Here is a 21,480-nt window from a genome sequence, read left to right on the forward strand (position 1 = left end):
CTGATCTATCCATGGCTCTTACTTTGTGTGGCTTCTTTTTTTATTACTCAAACACAGTCAGTACAGAAAAGCCACACAAACACACACACTCAGATGTACACTACTGGTCAAAAGTTTTAGAACCCCTACTCATTCAAGGGTTTATCTTTATTTTGACTATTTTCTACATTGTAGAATAATAGTGAAGACATCAAAACTATGAAATAACACATATGGAATCATGTAGGAACCAAAAAAGTGTTAAACAAATCACCCTTTGCCTTGATGACAGCTTTGCACACTCTTGACATTCTCTAAACCAGCTTCACCTGGAATGCTTTTTCAATTGTCTTAAAGGAGTTCCCACATATGCTGAGCACTTGTTGGCTGCTTTTCCTTCACTCTGCGGTCTGACTCATCCCAAACCATCTCAATTTGGTTGAGGTCGGGGGATTGTGGAGACAAGGTCATCTGATGCAGCACTCCATCACTCTCCTTCTTGGTAAAATAGACCTTACACAGCCTGGAGGTGTGTTGGGTCATTGTCCCGTTGAAAAACAATTGATAGTCCCACTAAGCCCAAACCAGATTGGATGGTATATCGCTGCAGAATGCTGTGGTAGCCATGCTGGTTAAGTGTGCCTTGAATTCTAAATAAATCACAGACAGTGTCACCAGCAAAGCACCCCCACACCATAACACCTCTCCTCCATGCTTTACAGTGGGAAATACACATGTGGAGATCATCCGTTCACCCACACCGCGTCTCCAATTTGGACTCCAGACCAAAGGACACATTTCCACCGGTCTAATGTCCATTGCTCGTGTTTCTTGGCCCAAGCAAGTCTCTTCTTATTATTGGTGTCCTTTAGTAGTGGTTTCTTTGCAGCAATTCGACCACGAAGGCCTGATTCACACAGTCTCCTCTGAACAGTTGATGTTGAGATGTGTCTGTTACTTGAACTCTGTGAAGCATTTATTTGGGCTGCAATTTCTGAGGCTGGTAACTATAATGAACTTATCCTCTGCAGTGGAGGTAACTCTGGGTCTTCCATTCCTGTGGTGCTCATGAGAGCCAGTTTCATCATAGCGCTTAATGGTTTTTGCGACTGCACTTGAAGAAACTTTCAAAGTTTTTGAAATGTTCCGTGTTGACTGACCTTCATGTCTTAAAATAAAGATGGACTGTAATTTCTCTTTGCTTATTTAAGCTGTTCTTGCCATAATATGGACTTGGTCTTTTACCAAATAGGGCTATCTTCTGTATACCCCACCTACCTTGTCACAACACAACTGATTGGCTCAAATGCATTAAGACGGAAATAAATTCCACAAATTAACTTTTAAGAAGCACACCTGTTACTTGAAATGCATTCCAGGTGACTACCTCATGAAGCTGGTTGAGAGAATGCCAAGAGTGATCAAAGCTGTCATCAAGGCAAATGGTGGCTATTTGAAGAATCTCAAATATAACATATATTTTGATTTGTTTAACACCTTTTTGGTTACTACAGACGTGGTCAAAAGTTTTGAGAATGACACAAGTATTGGTCTTCACAAAGTTTGCTGCTTCAGTGTTTTTAGATATTTTTGTCAAATGTTACTATGGTATACTGAAGTATAATTACAAGCATTCCATAAGTGTCAAAGGCTTATATTGACAATTACATTAAGTTTATGCAAAGAGTCAATATTTGCAGTGTTGACCCTTCTTTTTCAAGACCTCTGCAATCCGCTCTGGCATGCTGTCAATTAACTTCTGGGCCACATCCTGACTGATGGCAGCCCATTCTTGCATAATTGTCACGACTTCCGCCGAGGCTGCCTCCCTCCTTGTTCGGGTAGGCTTCGGCGTTCGTCGTCACCGGCTTACTAGCCACTGCTGCTCCATTATTAATCATTCCATTTGTCTTGTCTTGTCAGTCACACACACCTGGTTCTTATCCCCTCATTAGTCTGTGTATAAGTGTTCCCTCTGCCCCCCTTGTCCTTGTGGGTGATTGTTTCTTTGTGAGAGTAGTGTAGCTCGGTGGAGCTACTTGTACCTTGTTATTGCCAGGGTAGATATTTCCCCTGTGCCTGTTTGGTTTGTCGCTATCCAGCGCTATGGGTGTACAACGGAATAAACTCTGCATTTGGTGATTACCCTCCTGCGCCTGACTCCTTCTATAACACTCATCACAATAATCAATGCTTAGAGTTTGTTAGAATTTGTGGGTTTTTGTTTGTCCACCCGCCTCTTGAGGATTGACCACAAGTTCTCAATGGGATTAAGGTCTTGGGAGTTTCCTGGCCATGGACCCAGAATTTCCATGTTTTGTTCCCCGAGCCACTTAGTTATCACTTTTGCCTTATGGCAAGGTGCTCCATCATGCTGGAAAAGGCATTGTTCGTCACCAAACTGTTCTTGGATGGTTGGGAGAAGTTGCTCTAAGAGGATGTGTTGGTACCATTCTTTATTCATGGCTGTGTTCTTAGGCAAAATTGTGAGTGAGCCCACTCCCTTGGCTGAGAAGCAACCCCACACATGAATGGTCTCAGGATGCTTTACTGCTGGCATGACACAGGACTAATGGTAGCGCTCACCTTGTCTTCTCCGGACAAGCTTTTTTCCGGATGCCCCAAACAATCGGAAAGGGGATTCATCACAGAAAATGACTTTACCCCAGTCCTCAGCAGTCCAATCCCTGTACCTTTTGCACAATATCAGTCTGTCCCTGATGTTTTTCCTGGAGAGAAGTGGCTTCCTTGCTGCCCTTCTTGACACCAGGCCATCCTCCAAAAGTATTTGCCTTACTGTGCGTGCAGATGCACTCACACCTGCCTGCTGCCATTCCTGAGCAAGCTCTGCACTGGTGGTGCCCCGATCCCGCAGCTGAATCAACTTTAGGAGACGTCCTGGCGCTTGCTGGACTTTCTTGTGCGCCCTGAAGCCTTCTTCACATCAATTGAACCTCTCTCCTTGAAGTTCTTGATGATCCGATAAAAGGTTGATTTAGGTGCAATCTTACTAGCAGCAATATCCTTGCCTGTGAAGCCCTTTTTGTGCAAAGCAATGATGACGGCACGTGTTTCCTTGCAGGTAACCATGGTTAACAGAGGAAGAACAATGATTTCAAGCACCACCCTCCTTTTAAAGCTTCCAGTCTGTTATTACATTTACATTACATTTACATCATTTAGCAGACGCTCTTATCCAGAGCGACTTACAAATTGGTGCATTCACCTTATGATAGCCAGTGGGACAACCACTTTACAATTTATTTTTTCATATTTTTCTAATTTGTTTATTTTTAATTTTTAGAGTATATTTTTAATTTTCATTTGTTTTATATACACACATATATATATATATATATATTTTTTTTGGGGGGGGTGGTAGAAGGATTACTTTTATACTATCCCAGGTATTCCTTAAAGAGGTAGGGTTTCAAGTGTCTCCGGAAGGTGGTCAGTAACTCCGCTGTCCTGGCGTCGTGAGGGAGCTTGTTCCACCATTGGGGTGCCAGAGCAGCGAACAGTTTTGACTGGGCTGAGCGGGAACTGTGCTTCCGCAGAGGTAGGGGGACCAGCAGGCCAGAGGTGGAAGAATGCAATGCCCTCGTTTCTAAGGTGTAGGTAGGGTTGTACTCTGCGAATGTTGTAGAGCATGAACCTACAGGATCGGGTCACCGCTTTGATGTTAGCGGAGACCGACAGGGTGTTGTCCAGGGTCACGCCAAGGTTCTTTGCACTCTGGGAGGAGAGCGGGCAGTCCTTCCCCAGGAGGAAGAGCAGCTCCGTCTTGCCGAGGTTCAGTTTGAGGTGTTGATCTGACATCCACACTGATATGTCTGCCAGACATGCAGAGATGCGATTCGCCACCTGGTTATCAGAAGGGGGAAAGGAGAAGATTAATTGTGTGTCGTCTGCGTAGCAATGATAGGAGAGACCATGTGACTTGGTGTATAGAGAGAATTGGAGAGGGCCTAGAACTGAGCCCTGGGGGACACCAGTGGTGAGAGCACGTGGTGCGGAGACAGATTCTCGCCACGCCACCTAGTAGGAGCGACCTGTCAGGTAGGACGCAATCCAAGAGTGAGCTGCGCCGGAGATGCCCAACTCGGAGAGGGTGGAGAGGAGGATCTGATGGTTCACAGTATCAAAGGCAGCAGATAGGTCTAGAAGGTTGAGAGCAGAGGAGAGAGAGTTAGCTTTAGCAGTGCTGAGAGCCTCCGTGACACAGAGAAGAGCAGTCTCAGTTGAATGACCAGTCTTGAAACCTGACTGGTTTGGATCAAGAAGGTCATTCTGAGAGAGATAGCAGGAGAGTTGGCTATAGACGGCACGCTCAAGAGTTTTGCAGAATAAAGAAAGAAGGGATACTGGTCTGTAGTTGTTGACATTGGAGGGATCGAGTGTAGGTTTTTTGAGGAGGGGTGCAACTCTCGCTTTCTTGAAGATGGAAGGGACATAGCCAGGACAAGGATGAGTTGATGAGCGAGGTGAGGTAAGGGAGAAGGTCTCTGGAAAGTGTGTGGAGAAGAGAGGAGGGGAGGGGATAGGGTCAAGCGGGCAGGTTGTTGGGCGGCCGGCCGTCACAAGTCGCAAGATTTCATCTGGAGAGAGATGGGAGAAAGAAGTCAAAGCATAGGGTAGGGCAGTGTGAGCAGGACCAGCGGTGTCATTTTACTTAATAAATGAGGATCGGATGTGGTCAACCTTCTTTTCAAAATGGTTGACGAAGTCATCCACAGAGAGGGAGGAGGGAGGGGGAGGAGGAGGATGATTCAGCAGGGAGGAGAAGGTGGCAAAGAGCTTCCTAGGGTTAGAGGCAGAGGCTTGAAATTCATAACATTCTGGAGTATATGCAAATTGCCATCATAAAAACTGAGGCAGCAGACTTGTGAAAATTAATATTTGTGTCATTCTCAAAACTTTTGACCACAACTGTACATGATTCTATATGTGTTATTTCATAGTTTTGATGTCTTCACTATTATTCTACAATGTAGAAAATAGTAAAAATAAAGGAAAACCCTTGAATGAGTAGGTGTTCTAAAACTTTTGACCGGTAGTGTATAATACTATATAATTAAGCAATAAGGCCCGAGGGGGTGTGGTATATGGCCAATATACCACGGCTAAGGGCTGTTCTTAAGCACGACGCAACGCAGAGATGTTCCTGATCTGTAAGCTTGCAATGAGTCACTCAGCCACAGAGCAGGAGGGGAGGACCGAGCCAGCCGGGAGGAAAGGGAACAGTGCGAGTCATAGGATGCGGAAAGGGAGGATAGTAGGTTTGAAGAGGCAGAATCAGGAGACAGGAGGGAGAACTATTTAGCAGAAGGGAGAGATGATAGAATACAAGAGGAGAGAGTAGTGGGAGAGAGAGAGCGAAGATTGCGTCGGCGCATTACCATCTGGGTAGGGGCTGAGTGGCAAGGGTTGGAGGAAAGTAGTGCTCAGAGACCTGGAGTGGGGTTGCCATGAGATTAGTAGGCGAACAGCCTCTAGTAAAGATGAGGTCAAGCATATTGCCTGCCTTGTGAGTGGGACGGGACTGGGAAAGGGTGAGGTCAAAAGAGTTGGAAAGAAATTAATCGACGTCGGGAGGTTGATGTCGCCCAGTACTAAGAGCGGTGAACCATAACTAGGTAAGATACTCAAGTGAGAGAGTGGAGTCTTCCTCTCTTTCCTTCCTCGAATAACTCTGCAGAACCGTCAACGGTCTTAGTTTTGACGGCGAGACCGCAGCTGACACTGATTACCAAAACCACAACAGTCAGAAATTGCCCTGCCCCTTAATCCTGGTTGATGTGTAAACAATCATCTGAAAGTTATGAGCAGTCAGCAGTTCACACCGAGTAGGCTACTGGGAACACAGGCAGCACTTAAAGTAGATGGCCCTAGCTAGCAAAAAGACAGTAATACACAACAGATAAGACAAAAATTATACTTATCACTCCTGGAGATATCAGGAGTCCTCTAGCTATAGTCTCTCTCTCTCGCTCTCTCTCTCTCTCTCTCTCTCTCTCGCTCTCTCGCTCTCTCTCTCTCTCTCCTGTCTCTCTCCTCTCTCTATTTCTCTCTCTCCTGTCTCTCTCTCTCTCTCTCCCTGTCTCTCTCCTCTCTCTCTTTCTCTCTCTCTCTCTCTCTCTCTCTCTCTCTCTCTCTCTCTCTCTCTCTCTCTCTCTCTCTCTCTCTCTCTCTCTCTCTCTCTCTCGCTCTCTCTCTCACATTCCAAACCTATTTTAATCACATTATAAACTAATAGAACCTGAAAATTAATGCATTCTATGGCCAAATTGTTCTCAATCTGTAGTAATTTATCTTATTTAGTCAAATGACTAAATTTGAAATATGTTATCACTGTCTTTATTTTATATATGTTGACTAATTGAGTTTGGGCTATTGAAGGCTTTTGGGGTACCGAGAGTGTTTTTAAATGATATAAGATAAGTTCCTTTTCTTGAATGATAATAACCTCGTCTAAATGTCTATAAACATTTGTTGATTTTGTATAATTATTTTGTTTTAAAACGTACGCTAATATCCCGTGTCTGAAATGTCAGCACCTACAGACACAAAAAGCTCAATTAATGTTTCTGATAGGAGCTACAGTACTAACCGATAATTGGCTGGAAGCTGAGCTCAATTAATGATGCGTCGTATTCCGAAATGGAATTAAAAAGAATGAAATCAAATATTTTTGTTCAAACAGTGGGAGCTAATTAGTGTTTTGTCTCCCATCTGTTTTGTTGACCTCTGGTGATGAGAACAGTAGGCAGGTAATAACATCTGCAATGCAGTGTCTCGCTCTCATTAGTGTGTTAGACTAGAGTGAGGGAGAAGTTCCTTTACTCTCTATTACGGACGCTTTCTCATTTGTTAGTGGACACACACACACACACACACACATACACATACACACACTTGTTAGTGTTGCAGGTTTATTGGGGAGTGTGTTGATAGTTCCCTCTCAAGGACAATAAAGGCTGATTTTTCAATGTGTCTGTCTGCATGGGGCTTGGCCTGATTCCCACCACTGCAGCGTTGTAATGCAGTTCCATAGTAAAGCTGTACATACAGTAAATAGAGTCATACAGTACATACAGTTATACAGTACATACAGTCATACAGTACATACAGTCATACAGTACATACAGTTATACAGTACATACAGTTATACAGTACATACAGTGCAAGGTATTTCTGCACATTAAAGGGATACTTTGGGATTTAGGCAATACATGCCCTTTATCTACTTCCCCAGAGTCAGGTGAACTCATGGATACAATTTTATGTCTCTGCATCCAGTATGAAAGAAGTTGGAGGTAGTTTCTCGAGCCAATGCCAACTAGCGTTAGCGCAATGACTGGAGGTCTATGGTATCTACTAGTATTACATATCCATTTCGGGTATATGTATTTGAGTGCATTCATTTGAATGCGCTTGGCACTGTTGAGACAGTGAACCCAGTGCACCCAGTCTGAGTAAAGCACCCAATCTGTAAGTGCCATGTAGGGATCCTAACTAACTAATCATTTTCTTGTTCTTATATATTTTGGGGATTTTATAGTTTATGCACAGTGGCAGTCGGAAGGTAGAGAGGGTGACAGATACAGAGGAAGACGGAGAGTAGGGACTGAGGCGGTGTTCATAACCCCGCCAGCGGGCATGTGTGGTCAGGAGTTGGCAGCACTACCACTAGACCATACTCAGACACTCCTAACTATGCCTTTGCTGAAAGTTTCTGTCTTTCCCATTAATAACTGATGAGAATGGTAACTAGGATAGCAGAGCAGTCAGTCTGAGTGTGTACGTTAGCTAGTCAGAGACAGTTTGTCACGTTGTGAGGGTATAGATTAGAGCTGACCTAATTCTTCTTCTATGGCTGTGCTGTGAATCCCCGGGGAGGGAGGAGGCTGGGAATGGTGGAGTCCTCCAGGGGCCTGCCAGCCCTTTCATCTTCTGCAGATGCTCCCACTCCCACTCTCACTCCTACTCCCTCCGACACAGACACACAGAGGCAGCTCAGGACTGCCAGCAGACTCACTTGACTCTCTTGCTGTCGCATCTCGTGCATGTTGTTGGTCGCTTGGTTTGAATACCAACATTTCTGTGTCAGTTCGTTTGTTCCTTGTTTCTCATTATCTGTTATTTTGGCCTTGTGTTCCTTCCAGTTCTATTTTTTCAGCCACCCTATGTCCCAAATGGTTCCCTGTTCCCTTTATAGTGCACTAACTTTGACCAGGGTCATAGGGCTCTAGTCAAAAGTAGTGCACTATATAGGGAATAGGGTGCCATTTGGAATGCATAGCCAGTCTTGGGACAAGGAGGACGACTCCACATTTTTTTTTCTTCATTTCAGCCGTTACACAACCGGCCAACCCTGCCCACAGAGCCACTTGCTCCGAACGAAATGACTCAGACCCACTTGTTCCGAACGGAAAAAATAAGCCACTGTTTGGATGCCATTCAGCCAAATTATGGAAATCATAAATCTTATGTTTCCCCAGCTACAGGCTCAGGGCTGGAAAAAACGCTTGCTGTAGTCCGCTCTGCTCTGAGCAGAGTTATGTTAATGTAATCCTGTTTGTTACATTACAGTGGGGGTGGTTGTGGTTTAGGCCTGGGCTGGTCTGCACGGTCACGTCTCTTAATAACCTGTTAATAGGAGGATCTCATCAACAGAAGCATTCACCAATGAGTCCAAGTCCTAGTTTTCCCCTACGCCCCCTCGCCAAACAGATGCCAATCTTTGTGAGCGCCGAGCAGAGCGGCCAGCGTCCCAGGTTTGCAGCTGTTTGGAGGACAAAAGAGTGATGCACGATGGGAGTTATTATTTATTATGTCCTTTACAGCCCACAACAAAACAGAACAGCAGCTCATGCGAAATAAGAGCCAGGTGTGCGTCGCCTCACTGTGCTTTGTGCTCTGCTTTCCACAGGCAGAGAAAGGCAGCCGTGGGAGGAGAGCAGCTCTCCTCTTAGTACGCCCAGCACGTAATGCTCTTCACTGTTCACTACCCCATGTTGTGTAAATAGGGCTGGAATATTATCTTCTCTGCTCCAAGGGGATATACTGTATGTATGAGCTGGAGGGTAGAGATGGAGAGAGAGACATAGCTACACACTCTCTGCTCAAGTGTATCCAGCTGCTATATTATAGCCTCCCTCGCATGTATCATCATGCATTAGTGCCTAAAACAGTCAACTCTTTTTCTTCCTAGGTTTTCTTCTTTTTTAAACTCTTCGATGATAGCTCAGTGCCATGATGGAACCAGACACCAGTGTTTATGAGTTGCCTTACATTTACCAGTAACTAATTCAGTTTGACTCTCTTCAGCATACTATATGAGTTAGTTTGATGTTATTGTCTACTGTCGATGCGTTGTGTGTGTCTAAGTGAGTCTTCCTCTCTCTACCTCCAGGCCAGCCCAGAGTGGATGGATTGGCCTCCCAGCCCTTCCGTGTCCTCATACGTGACTGGACAGCGATAGTGACCACCTCAATGTCCCCCTCCCCACCCAGACCGGCCCCTGCCCCCCAAACCCACCGTCGCCATCCTAGAGGTGGTCTGACCAGAGCAGAAGACAACCACAGCTCCAAGTACAAGTAAGGGTAGCCTCATCAGTCAGCCTCAATATCTGCCTGGTTGTGTATTTCAGGATCATCCCAAATGTAATGGCATCATTGTGTGTACTGTATAGTTCTGCATCTTAATCATGCATCTAACATCTCAATCTCTGAATGCACCAGGTTCAGCCCAGTGTGAACATTGAGCCCCCAACACCAACACCAACACCAACCCCCAGCCTGAGCCCAGCTCCACCATCACCACCACCTCCTGCTGCTGATCCACCTCCAGACATACAGGTACAGTACAGTAATAAGACCCCAATGAATATGCGTCAACTCAATTTGAAATGTACCATACTTTTCTCCCTCCCCCTCCCACCCTATGGGCCCTGGTCAAACACAGTTTAGGTGATACAGATGGCTGTCTGGCCATCTGAGCTTGGCCCTGCTCCACACCGTGGGGGCTGCTAGCTTATGGGAGAGATTCATTTGCTGTATTTACTCTCTTCATGAAGCGCAGCGCATTTTTTGCAATGAGATGTGGAGGGAGAGGGTGTGTGTGTGTGTGCCCACGCTCATATATGTGTGTGTTACTCCCACATTAGTATTTCCATCGTGTCTGCATGGAGTGTGTGTGTGTGGAAGTGAATTTATAATAAGGCTGTGGTGGAGCCTGCCAGGCTGCAGTGCTGCTCATACTAAAAGGTCCCGGCCATTCACACACACTCTCTCTCTCTCACAAATTCAGCTCAGCTCGTGTCACGCAGTCACAGCTGGTTGCCAGGCAACGGATGCGGCATCTCGATCTCTGTGCTTGTAGTGGGAGTCAGTCGATGCGAGGACAAAGCACTGCTGCCTGACTGCTGCAGTGAGCATCATCCCTAGCAACATCCTTCCTCCTCCTCACAATACGGCCTCAGTCACATACTAATTATGCTGATTTCAGCTTTGGTTATGTCCTAGAATTGCTGAAAGATTCCTGGGGTCTGCCATCCAGTTTTCACTAGTGTCACATACTAATTATGCTGATTTCAGCTTTGGTTATGTCCTAGAATTGCTGAAAGATTCCTGGGGTCTGCCATCCAGTTTTCACTAGTGGTTTTCACTAGTGGTTTATTGTGTTCTCATCCCTTTCACCCTGCTGGAAGAAATTGCTTTGCCAGAGGAATCTTTCAGTTGAGACCTATCTTGATACTGTATGTGCTTGATGTTCTAGCATTCCACACTGACTGAGGGCTACATTCTAGAGATTAAAACATGTTCCGCTCTGCTGTTCTTTGGTTATCTGTTAGAACACCGTAGACCTCCATTTGTTATTTTTCTATGAACACCAGCTACTCTCTGAGCAATCAAGTGTGTGTCAAGTGTGTTGTTACCAATTTGCCATTTTCTCCCTCCATCTCACCGAGGTGAATCACCTGGCAAGTATTGGCCTGCTCTGTCCGGTCCATCTCTCTCACCCCGTCCCCCCTATCGCTTTCTTTTCTGATTTTCTCTCTCACTACCTCTCTCGCTATCGCTATCGCTCTCTGTGAGAGGCTGTCATTGAGTTAGATCGGCCCATTGCGTTGGATTGATTGGGTTGTACTTTGTAAATGAAAAGCAGGATGAATTGAAGACGCTTCATAATTGCCTCTCTCTCCCAGGGTGTTGTTGTTTATTGTTTACGGTCAATAGCTGTACACAAATCTTAGAATGTCAACACGACCCTATCAATAATGCTTGGTTTTCCAGGCATTTGTCATCCCTATAGCATGTTCTGCACGTCTGCCACAACTGGGGGAACGTGTGCTAATTGTATTTTTGCCCACATAAATAGACCCGGGTTAAATAATGGACTATAATCCATCCATCTTCTTATTGAGTAGTGTGGAGGGAGGCATGACGGAGAGGGCATGACGGAGAGGGCATGACGGAGAGGGCATGACGGAGGGGGCATGACGGAGGGGGCATGACGGAGGGGGCATGACGGAGGGGGCATGACGGAGGGGGCATGACGGAGGGGGCATGACGGAGGGGGCATGACGGAGGGGGCATGACGGAGGGGGCATGACGGAGGGGGCATGACGGAGGGGGCATGACGGAGAGGGCATGACGGAGGGGGCATGACGGAGGGGGCATGACGGAGAGGGCATGACGGAGAGGGCATGACGGAGAGGGCATGACGGAGAGGAGAAGGGTGTTTTCCCCCGGAACACATTTCCTGGAGGTTGCTGACATTGCCCAGGTAGAGAGATTAAATGAGAAAATCTCTTTCTGTGTGTCTGTGTGCGTGCGATTGTGTGGGCAGAGCCCAGCTCAGCCCTGTGTGTGGGTCTCCGGGAAGTACGTGACATCTGAGTCACCGGCTCAAGGGCCTCTTGAAATCAGGTCTGCTGCCTCCAACACTTTTAACCCCTGCCTCTCCCTTGCCATTCACCTCCCTGGAAGGCTGATTGAAATATTGCAAAAGGAATAGATTATTTTATTCATTTCATTTTCACACAGTGGGTCATCGTTGCATGTCAATGAGATTCAGAGCAGTGCCACAGAACTTTGAATTTCTCCTCACTTCTACGCATCGTCAGACAAAACTCTAAAATGCATTTTCACAGGTATAAATAATTCTAAATGGATGTTAATTTCATGACAATATCTCGTCAATAATAGGCCTACGTTTTCACCACCTGTCACCACCTGTTTCTCTTCTTTGTTTGATGCGCTTTTCCTCCAGCAGCACTCCAGAAGCGATACACAGTTGCTTCCCCAGGAAGTTGTATATTATCTAAACATACATCTCCTCGATCAGCAAATCCACACAAAGCCATACGCTTTCCATATTTACTGCTAACAAGCAGCCGAAGCAGCACAGCAGCAAATTGGGCATTAAGGAAGCTTCCACACAGTCATACAAGGGCAAACAGTTGGTTAACATAGAAATACTCCTGCTGTTATCAGTGTGTATGGAGGCTTAGGAAGGAACTGAGAACAGCAGGCTTCTTAGCTGTCAGAAAGAACCGAAAGAGAAAGAAAAGTATTGGAATAAAATGTTGAATTTAGAAAAATCTGTGCGGTTCCACAGTGCCCTCTTTTGGTCGGGAGGTGAACTATATTCTCAGACAAAAAGAGGACTGAAATGTACTGTAGCTCTGTGTGGAATTGATATGTAATGGAAATAGTTTAAGGAGGAGAGGAGAGGGGGAGTTCTACATTTGGCAGAAACAGGCTGTGTCCCAAATGGCACCCAATCCCTTATATAGTGCACTACTTTTGAACAGGGCCTTATGGGCTCTGGTCAAAAGTAAATGCACTACATAGAGAGTAGGGAGCCATTTGGGATGCACCTACAGAGTTCAGTTGCTGCCTGCTGGTGAATCACTGTCTGGGTTACTCAGTTCTCCCTCATTGTGTCTACTGTGGTCATTTGGATCAGAAAAATTGTTCCAATAACGCACATTTCCAAAATAGTTAAGGCTGTAAAAGTTTTAATTTGATCTGGAACAATTGCCCATAATGAAGCTATTTTTTAATTGTGTTCTTTCCCTGCAATCACTCTTTAACTTCTCCCAAAACCTAATAAAGTATTTAGTGTTTTTCAAAACCCCATCAAAACAATGCATTCAGTCAAAAATAGGAGAGACATAATGAAACATGGGCTGACTCTGTGGTGTTACACAACTCCGTACAGACGCCAGCTACTAAAGTGTCCCCACCTCTAAACACTTCAGCCTTTAACTCTATTTATTTATTTAAATGTTTTGACGAAGCAGTAAACTTCAAACAGTCTCCTTTTGGCAGGCGATCCCTACTTTGCCCCTTTCTCTCTCTCTCTCCCCTCTCTCCTCTCTCGTTCTCTCTCTCTCTCTCTCTCTCTCCCTCCCACTCTGGAGAGTATCCATTGGAAATGAGATATTATAACCAGCTCACTCTTCCATGACTTTACTGCCAAGGAATCTGTAAGTAATGCAAACCAGTGACCAAAATGTACTAAACTGAGGCCATAAAGTCAGAGCAAGGAATCTACAACCCTAAATAGGTTTTGTTGTATGTTATTGACAGTTGCTCCAACAATGAAGAATAATGCAGATGTTCAAATTGAGCAGAATACGCTTGCATTAGCAGATCAATAAGAATATCTTCATTGTTGAGGCATGTTCAGTAGAACAGAATTAAATACATTTTAATATTATATGAACATTGAAGAGTGGCTTAGGACTCTTTGTTTTTGTCCAACCCATATAACCAAAGAGCACCTTCAATCCTGCTTTTAGATATTCTACTAGTGTATCCATGTAGTGTTCCACACCCATCTTTTTCTTACAATGAAAATGTGTTATTCCATTCTTTCCATCAGGATCCAGAGGAGGAGGAGCTCCTAGATGCTCTTATAGAGTTGAATGGTCTGGTCTCTCCTCCTATGTACCACGGCCCTGTGTTACCCTGCAGAACCCCTACCACCCCCAGACCCTGTCCTCAGCTCCATCCAACACAGAGAGACCCTGGAGAACAGGCTGGTCGACTGGTGAGGAGGATGACATTACGTTGCACAGTGAAGCTGATTTGGGTATTGGTAATCAGTGTTGGCGCTAAAATGTATGCCAATAGGCGATTTTGTTGTTGTTTTTGTTTGTTTGTGTAGGGTGGAGCAGCAGCTGATGGCCAGGATGATCTCAGAGATGTACCGCTCCCCTCCGGCTGACCCCGCCCAGAACCAGAGCCCCTCCCACTCCGAGCCAGAGGACAGTGCTACCTCAGATATCGGTGAGAACAGGAACTGGTTACATAATATCCTGTCCCTTAGCCGCATGATAACCCTTAACCCCTTCACAGCAATAGTTAGGTGTGGCTAACTTGGTCACGCTAACCCTTACCCGAACCTTAACCCTAACCATCGTGGGAAAAGCCTTGTGCTGTGCTGGACTGATATGTGAGAACTGGGTCCTTTCACTGCACAAGGACTAGTCCTGTTTGGGTCCACCCCATGCCTGTGGAGCTGAGCCCAACCACTAGTCCTGTTCGGGTCCACCCCATGCCTGTGGAGCTGAGCCCAACCACTAGTCCTGTTCGGGTCCACCCCATGCCTGTGGAGCTGAGCCCAACCACTAGTCCTGTTCGGGTCCACCCCATGCCAGTGGAGCTGAGCCCAACCACTAGTCCTGTTCGGGTCCACCCCATGCCTGTGGAGCTGAGCCCAACCAGCAGTGATGCAGACTACAGCACAGCTGTGGCCTGGGAGCCTCTGGTAGCATCTCCCCTACAGCGGTGTGTGTGGGGCTCAGTGGTAGTATTGTGAGTGCTGTTGACCATCTGATTATATGCTAAACGCTACTTAAAGCTCAACTGCTTTGTAAAGCCACAAACCAAAATCCTCATGTTCAGGAATCACAAAATGTCCCTCAGGCTTTTTTAAAATGAGTTCAAATGGGGTTTGCATGCATGCTGAAATATTGACTGACCTTTAAACTGAATAGATTAACTATACCTCATCTCCATGGTTCAAGTAGCTGAACACCCTTTTGTGTTGAGCCAGAACAATAGCAATGTAGCTGTTCTGTTTATAAGTCTACACCTCATTGAAAGCTATGCCTCATGGTTTTCTTTGAGTGCAAGCAGTCTGTCGTGAAAGAAAAGGACATGTCAAAGCCCCAATACGACCTTCCATTTTCTCATGAAGACATTGATTGTTCTTTCTCATATCCTTTTCTCTGCTGCTACAGATTGCAGGCAGAACACTTAAGAGAGGCAGTGGCAGTAAAGTTAGCGGGCCATTGATTCAGGCTGTGTCCCAAATGGCACCATATTGTCTTTATAATGCCCTGCTTTTGCCCATAGCATTATACACTGTAGGTAAAAGGGCACCATTTGGGACGCGGCCTTGCACTCTCATCTAATAGAAAGATCAATGATGTATCACATCTGCAGATGAGGCCTCCAGTCTGTGATCACTGGAGGGTTGTCAGCACTTTTTCCACTGACTCTGCTACTTCCCTTTCAGGAGCTAGTTAAGAACACAACAGTCAGAAGAATAGAATAGGGGAATACTGGGGGTTCTTTCGTGCAATAGAAATCCAACTCTGTTGTGCAAAGATGGGTGTATCAGAATAGTAGAGAGAAAACGTGTTGAAACAGACCAGGGCCTGTGTCCACAAAGCATCTCAAAGTAGGGTCAGGTCCCCACTGTCCATGTAATCTTATTCACTGTGATCTAAAAGGCTAAACTGATACTAAATCGGCACTACTACTGCGAGACACTTGATAGATACGGCCCCTGAACTGTCCCTGTTTGTTTCAGTGGAGGCTGCGAGTGGAGAGGGCCTACAGCTGTTTGTGGATGCCAGTGTTCCTGTCAGACAGTATGTGAATGAGGCCCTGGCAGAGACCATAGCTCTGATGCTGGGACAGAGAGAGGGACAGGAGAGACCTGTAGCACCAGCCAAGCCTCAGGATCATCCTCCACCACAGTCAATCAATCAATCAATGTCTTAATTGTAGAAATTAAAACATTTGTTGAGCAATCAGGGTAAATTGTTTTATTTTGAATTGGTTGGTTTTGTCGTCAATGTATGTTATTTTCTTTTTGTTTATCCCTCCTTTAATGTATGTATTTGTTCTTTCTTTCCACCTGGTGCTGTTGTAGGAGCCCTTGGTGCCAACCCCAGGTCCCACCCCGTCGCCCAGTGTTAGTCCTGGGCCCCCCAGCAGAGGCCTGTCCCCCCTGGCCACCCCACAGGCCTTGGAGCAGGGGACCCCACAGCAGTCACCCAGAGAGCCCCAGCCTCCTGAGGCCCACACCTCTACACCTGCAGGTCTGATAACATAGTCGCTGTATCTCCATTACACAATCACGCTCTGCAGACTCCATCTGCAGTCATAGTATGAGTAATTGAGTGGTCCATGACTAAGGCCCAGACCTGATAAGGGGAAGCTCTGGGCCCTAGTCATAGGCTTGGACCAGAGTCACAATGAGATGCTGAACATTTGATCTCAGAGCCGGAGCCAGTAGTGACCCCTGTCACCACTCCGGTCCCCTGCCGGCCCCTGGGGAGATGCATCACTGCCCCTGGCTGAGGAGCAGAAGGAGCACAACTAGCCACTGTCTGACTGCTTGCCTGCCTGTGTGTCTGTCTGTCTGTGTGTCTGCCATCCTGTCTGTCTGTGTGTCTGCCGGCCTGTCTGAATGTCTGTCTGCTGATTCTACTGTCTGTCTGAACATCTGTCTGCCCCCTGTCTGTCTGCCCCCTGTCTGTCTGGCTGTCTTTCTGAATGGTGGAACTGCATGTGGACCTCCCTCAGAAGACAGAGTACATAGTGAAGAGTGGAGGCTGCACTGCTTGGTGTGGTTGTATTGTACCACAGCGCCCCCTGCTGTCAGAAGATTACAATGCAGTTAGTTACAAAGACCATACAAAGATAGCACATAGGCCTGTCACATAGATGGTAATTGGTTTTAACCTAAGTTTGTGAAATGGCTTGTCATGACTGAATACCACCCATTCCATTAATCTCTCCTCACAATCTGTCTCTCTCTCTCTCTCTACAGACTAATGTCAGTGGCTAAAGATGAGCCTGTCTGTGTGGTCTCTCCAGTCCCACCTGCACCCCCCAGCCACAGCCCCTGCCTCCCTACTGCCCTACCCCACCACCCCCACCTGGGCCTCAGACCTCCTCCACTCCCTCCTCCTGGTCCTCGGAGGAGAATAGCAGTAGCAGCAGTAGTTCCACTGTCACAGACACTGCTGCTAGACACATCTGAGCAGGAGAGCTGTTCCTTAGCTACAGCCATGTGGCAGCAGCACCAGGTGAGGTGGATAGACATCGCAGCTTAACACACAATCAGGCACACACAATACACACACACACACTCAGGCACACACAATACACACACACACAATACATACACACACATACATCACGCAGACGTCAGGTGATCGTCAGGTGATCATTCCTAAGAGAGAAAAATCCAAAGTCAATATAGTGTGATTATTATGATGTTAAACCCATCTATGCCTTTTCCTCTGTTCCCACGCAGCCTTTGAGGAGGAAGGCTTCTATGTTCCCTATCTGATCAACAGCTTCTCCAGCTCCCTGCAGGAGGTCCAGGACCTGGTGAGTTGCACAGTCTCCACTGCAGGAGCAGCAAAGACAGGACTCTATTAATGACAGAGGAAGAACTCAAAGCCATATAGTTTTTTAACTGCAGCTTTGTCTCAAATGGCACACTACTCCATTTATAGTGCACTTCCTTTGACCAGGGACCATAGGGGTCTGGTCAAAAGTAGTGCACTATATAGAGAATAGGGTGCCATTTGGGACGCACCCTGGGGCAGCTCTTGACACCAGCAGACTGGGGACTCAATTACAATATCACCGATCTGACTGACACACAGAGCCTGTAAAATGCTTTGACTGCCCCTCTTATCCTGAAAAGCATCTTAAACCCAATGTTTTGGCTACAAAAACCATGTTTGTGTCATCTGGTTACACTTTCACACTGCAAAGGCTTGTATTTGGACTATGTGGCTTGTAAGAGCATTTTAATTGACAGGGCTCCCTCTCCATTTGAGGCAGTTATTGATGCAACAATTCATGCAATTCAAAATTATACTGTATATCTCTATCAGTGGATAAATGATAGTTGGGCTTGGATAAGAATGTGTGTGCGTGCCTACATGTGTGTGTGAAGAAAATGCCTTAATTTGGCACACATTTGAGCAGAAGTTACACACGCAACGAGCTTCCAGGACACTCAGCGGCCGGTTGACATCAGGGACCTGGATATGTAGCCAGAGATGCCATTTCAGCCTCCTTAGTCTGACACCTCAATGTCACCTCCACTGCTGGAGGACTCCATCTCCCACAGTGCACCACAGGCAAGCATTTCACATTTTTACTGTACACAGCATCTGCTCCACACACAGACACACACACACACACACACACACACACACAGAGAGAGATATGTCTCTTAGTTTTTCAGACCATGTTATTCTTGGCAGCCAGGTAGGTTAGGATAAGGTTCCACCATGTTGTGTTTTTGTTATACAGTGGGGAAAAAAAAGTATTTAGTCAGCCACCAATTGTGCAAGTTCTCCCACTTAAAAAGATGAGAGGCCTGTAATTTTCATCATAGGTACACGTCATCTATGACAGACAAATTGAGAAACAAAAATCCAGAAAATCACATTGTAGGATTTTTAATGAATTTATTTGCAAATTATGGTGGAAAATAAGTATTTGGTCACCTACAAACAAGCAAGATTTCTGGCTCTCACAGACCTGTAACTTCTTCTTTAAGAGGCTCCTCTGTCCTCCACTCGTTACCTGTATTAATGGCACCTGTTTGAACTTGTTATCAGTATAAAAGACACATGTCCACAACCTCAAACAGTCACACTCCAAACTCCACTATGGCCAAGACCAAAGAGCTGTCAAAGGACACCAGAAACAAAATTGTAGACCTGCACCAGGCTGGGAAGACTGAATCTGCAATAGGTAAGCAGCTTGGTTTGAAGAAATCAACTGTGGAAGCAATTATTAGGAAATGGAAGACATACAAGACCACTGATAATCTCCCTCGATCTGGGGAAGATCTCACCCCGTGGGGTCAAAATGATCACAAGAACGGTGAGCAAAAATCCCAGAACCACACGGGAGGACCTAGTGAATGACCTGCAGAGAGCTGGGACCAAAGTAACAAAGCCTACCATCAGTAACACACTACGCCGCCAGGGACTCAAATCCTGCAGTGCCAGACATGTCCCCCTGCTTAAGCCAGTACATGTCCAGGCCCGTCTGAAGTTTGCTAGAGTGCATTTGGATGATCCAGAAGAGGATTGGGAGAATGTCATATGGTCAGATGAAACCAAAATAGAACTTTTTGGTAAAAACTCAACTCGTCGTGTTGGGAGGACAAAGAATGCTGAGTTGCATCCAAAGAACAACATACCTACTGTGAAGCATGGGGGTGGAAACATCATGCTTTGGGGCTGTTTTTCTGCAAAGGGACCAGGACGACTGATCCGTGTAAAGGAAAGAATGAATGGGGCCATGTATCGTGAGATTTTGAGTGAAAACCTCCTTCCATCAGCAAGGGCATTGAAGATGAAACGTGGCTGGGTCTTTCAGCATGACAATGATCCCAAACACACCGCCCGGGCAACGAAGGAGTGGCTTCGTAAGAAGCATTTCAAGGTCCTGGAGTGGCCTAGCCAGTCTCCAGATCTCAATCCCATAGAAAATCTTTGGAGGGAGTTGAAAGTCCGTGTTGCCCAGCGACAGCCCCAAAACATCACTGCTCTAGAGGAGATCTGCATGGAGGAATGGGCCAAAATAACAGCAACAGTGTGTGAAAACCTTGTGAAGACTTACAGAAAACGTTTGACCTGTGTTATTGCCAACAAAGGGTATATAACAAAGTATTGAGAAACTTTTGTTATTGACCAAATACTTATTTTCCACCATAATTTGCAAATAAATTCATTAAAAATCCTACAATGTGATTTTCTGGAAAATAAATTCTTAATTTTGTCTGTCATAGTTGACGTGTACCTATGATGAAAATTACAGGCCTCTCTCATCTTTTTAAGTGGGAGAACTTGCACAATTGGTGGCTGACTAAATACTTTTTTTCCCCACTGTAGATACTGTATAGTTGATCTGAGGACACTTGGTAGAGGGAGGAAGCATATACTTTTTCAACAGGTTTAATGAACAGTCTACAGTACACAAGACAAATGGCAGCCTAACCTCTTAGAATAGATGTTGTAGTGTTCTTGGATATCAACTTGGTTCCTAGGACAATACAGGGAGTACAGCCAGCCTGTGGAGATGATGTGGACGTACTGACTGGCTGCGTCCCATATGGAGGATGAGGAGGATTCCCAATTCCCTATTTAGTGCACTACTTTTGACCAGGGCCAATAAGGCTATGGTTTAAAGTAGTGCACTCTAGGGAATAGGGTGCCATTGGGGATGAGCCTTTATCTTTAATTAACTGGTGCAGATGTCCTCCTGAATCATTGGCTGGCTTCATCAGCTTCCATACTGTGTTCTCTGGTGGTGTTGACAGTGACAAACAAGAACCAGTTTTAGTTGTAGCCCCATGTTCTGCCTCCACATGCTAATAGCCCCAGCTGGAGAGAAAATCCTGATTGTTCCCTCGTTTTCTTATTCAGAAAAGCAAAGTGGCATCTTTAGTTGCGTGTTGACACACATGAAACACACATCAGTTGGTTTCACCAGATCTGCATGTAGCCCATGTGTGTGGTTGGGGATTACGCTTCCTAAATGGAGACATTGAAACAATGTGCTTGACTGTTGTTGTCCCATTGGCTTCCTCCTCTGCTTTCTGTTGTCATCTAATCCCCTTTGAATACAATGTATGTCATTCCCTGTCTCTCCTCTCCTCTCCTCTCCTCTCCTCTCCTCTCCTCTCCTCTCCTCTCCTCTCCTCTCCTCTCCTCTCCTCTCCTCTCCTCTCCTCTCCTCTCCTCTCCTCTCCTCTGTGTTTAGACAGCTTAGTCTAGCTCTTCAGCTCCCAGACCTGCTCCCATCCTGGTCAGGCAGTTTCAAGAGACCAATGGAGAGGCGCCAGAGAAACCAGGTATGGTTGCTCAAATCAAGTTTTACTGCTACAATGTAAAAAACATTCAAGTTTATTCTTGTAAAAAGCAAGGTGTGGCACGTTATTCGGAGAGACTATATGGCATGGGTAGTTGGGTTATGGGGAAAAAACGGATACAGATTAGACACAAACGCTGTGTTTGAGAAGCCAACACACAAAGATGTCGACCATTGCATGTCCCTCTGTTCTCCTCCGACCACCAGATGGCACTAGTGTGTCTGTGCTGTGTCTCTCCTCCCCGTATCCTCCTCCTCCTTTGTCTCCAAGTTCGGTCACTGCAGTAGTTATCCCAGAGAGTGTGAAATCATTTTGTCTTATTTCACTGCTGTGTCCTGT

The 21,480-nt window shown here is 45.9% G+C and overlaps 1 pseudogene across 1 annotated transcript in view; it reads left to right on the forward strand.

Annotated features, from left to right (window-relative positions):
• The window catches only part of LOC311102977 (protein TALPID3-like), a 120,246-nt pseudogene that overhangs the window by 64,229 nt on the left and 34,537 nt on the right, over positions 1-21,480 (forward strand). The window contains exons 8-15 of the transcript in view: positions 9,395-9,578; positions 9,723-9,849; positions 11,687-11,769; positions 13,876-14,043; positions 14,161-14,282; positions 15,814-15,986; positions 16,159-16,327; positions 17,551-17,627. The product of the transcript in view is annotated as a protein TALPID3-like (transcript). The remainder of the gene's footprint in view (positions 1-9,394; positions 9,579-9,722; positions 9,850-11,686; positions 11,770-13,875; positions 14,044-14,160; positions 14,283-15,813; positions 15,987-16,158; positions 16,328-17,550; positions 17,628-21,480) is intronic.

Source organism: Coregonus lavaretus (assembly GCF_964263955.1).
Source record: "Coregonus lavaretus genome assembly, chromosome: 27".
Lineage (NCBI taxonomy): Eukaryota > Metazoa > Chordata > Actinopteri > Salmoniformes > Salmonidae > Coregonus > Coregonus lavaretus.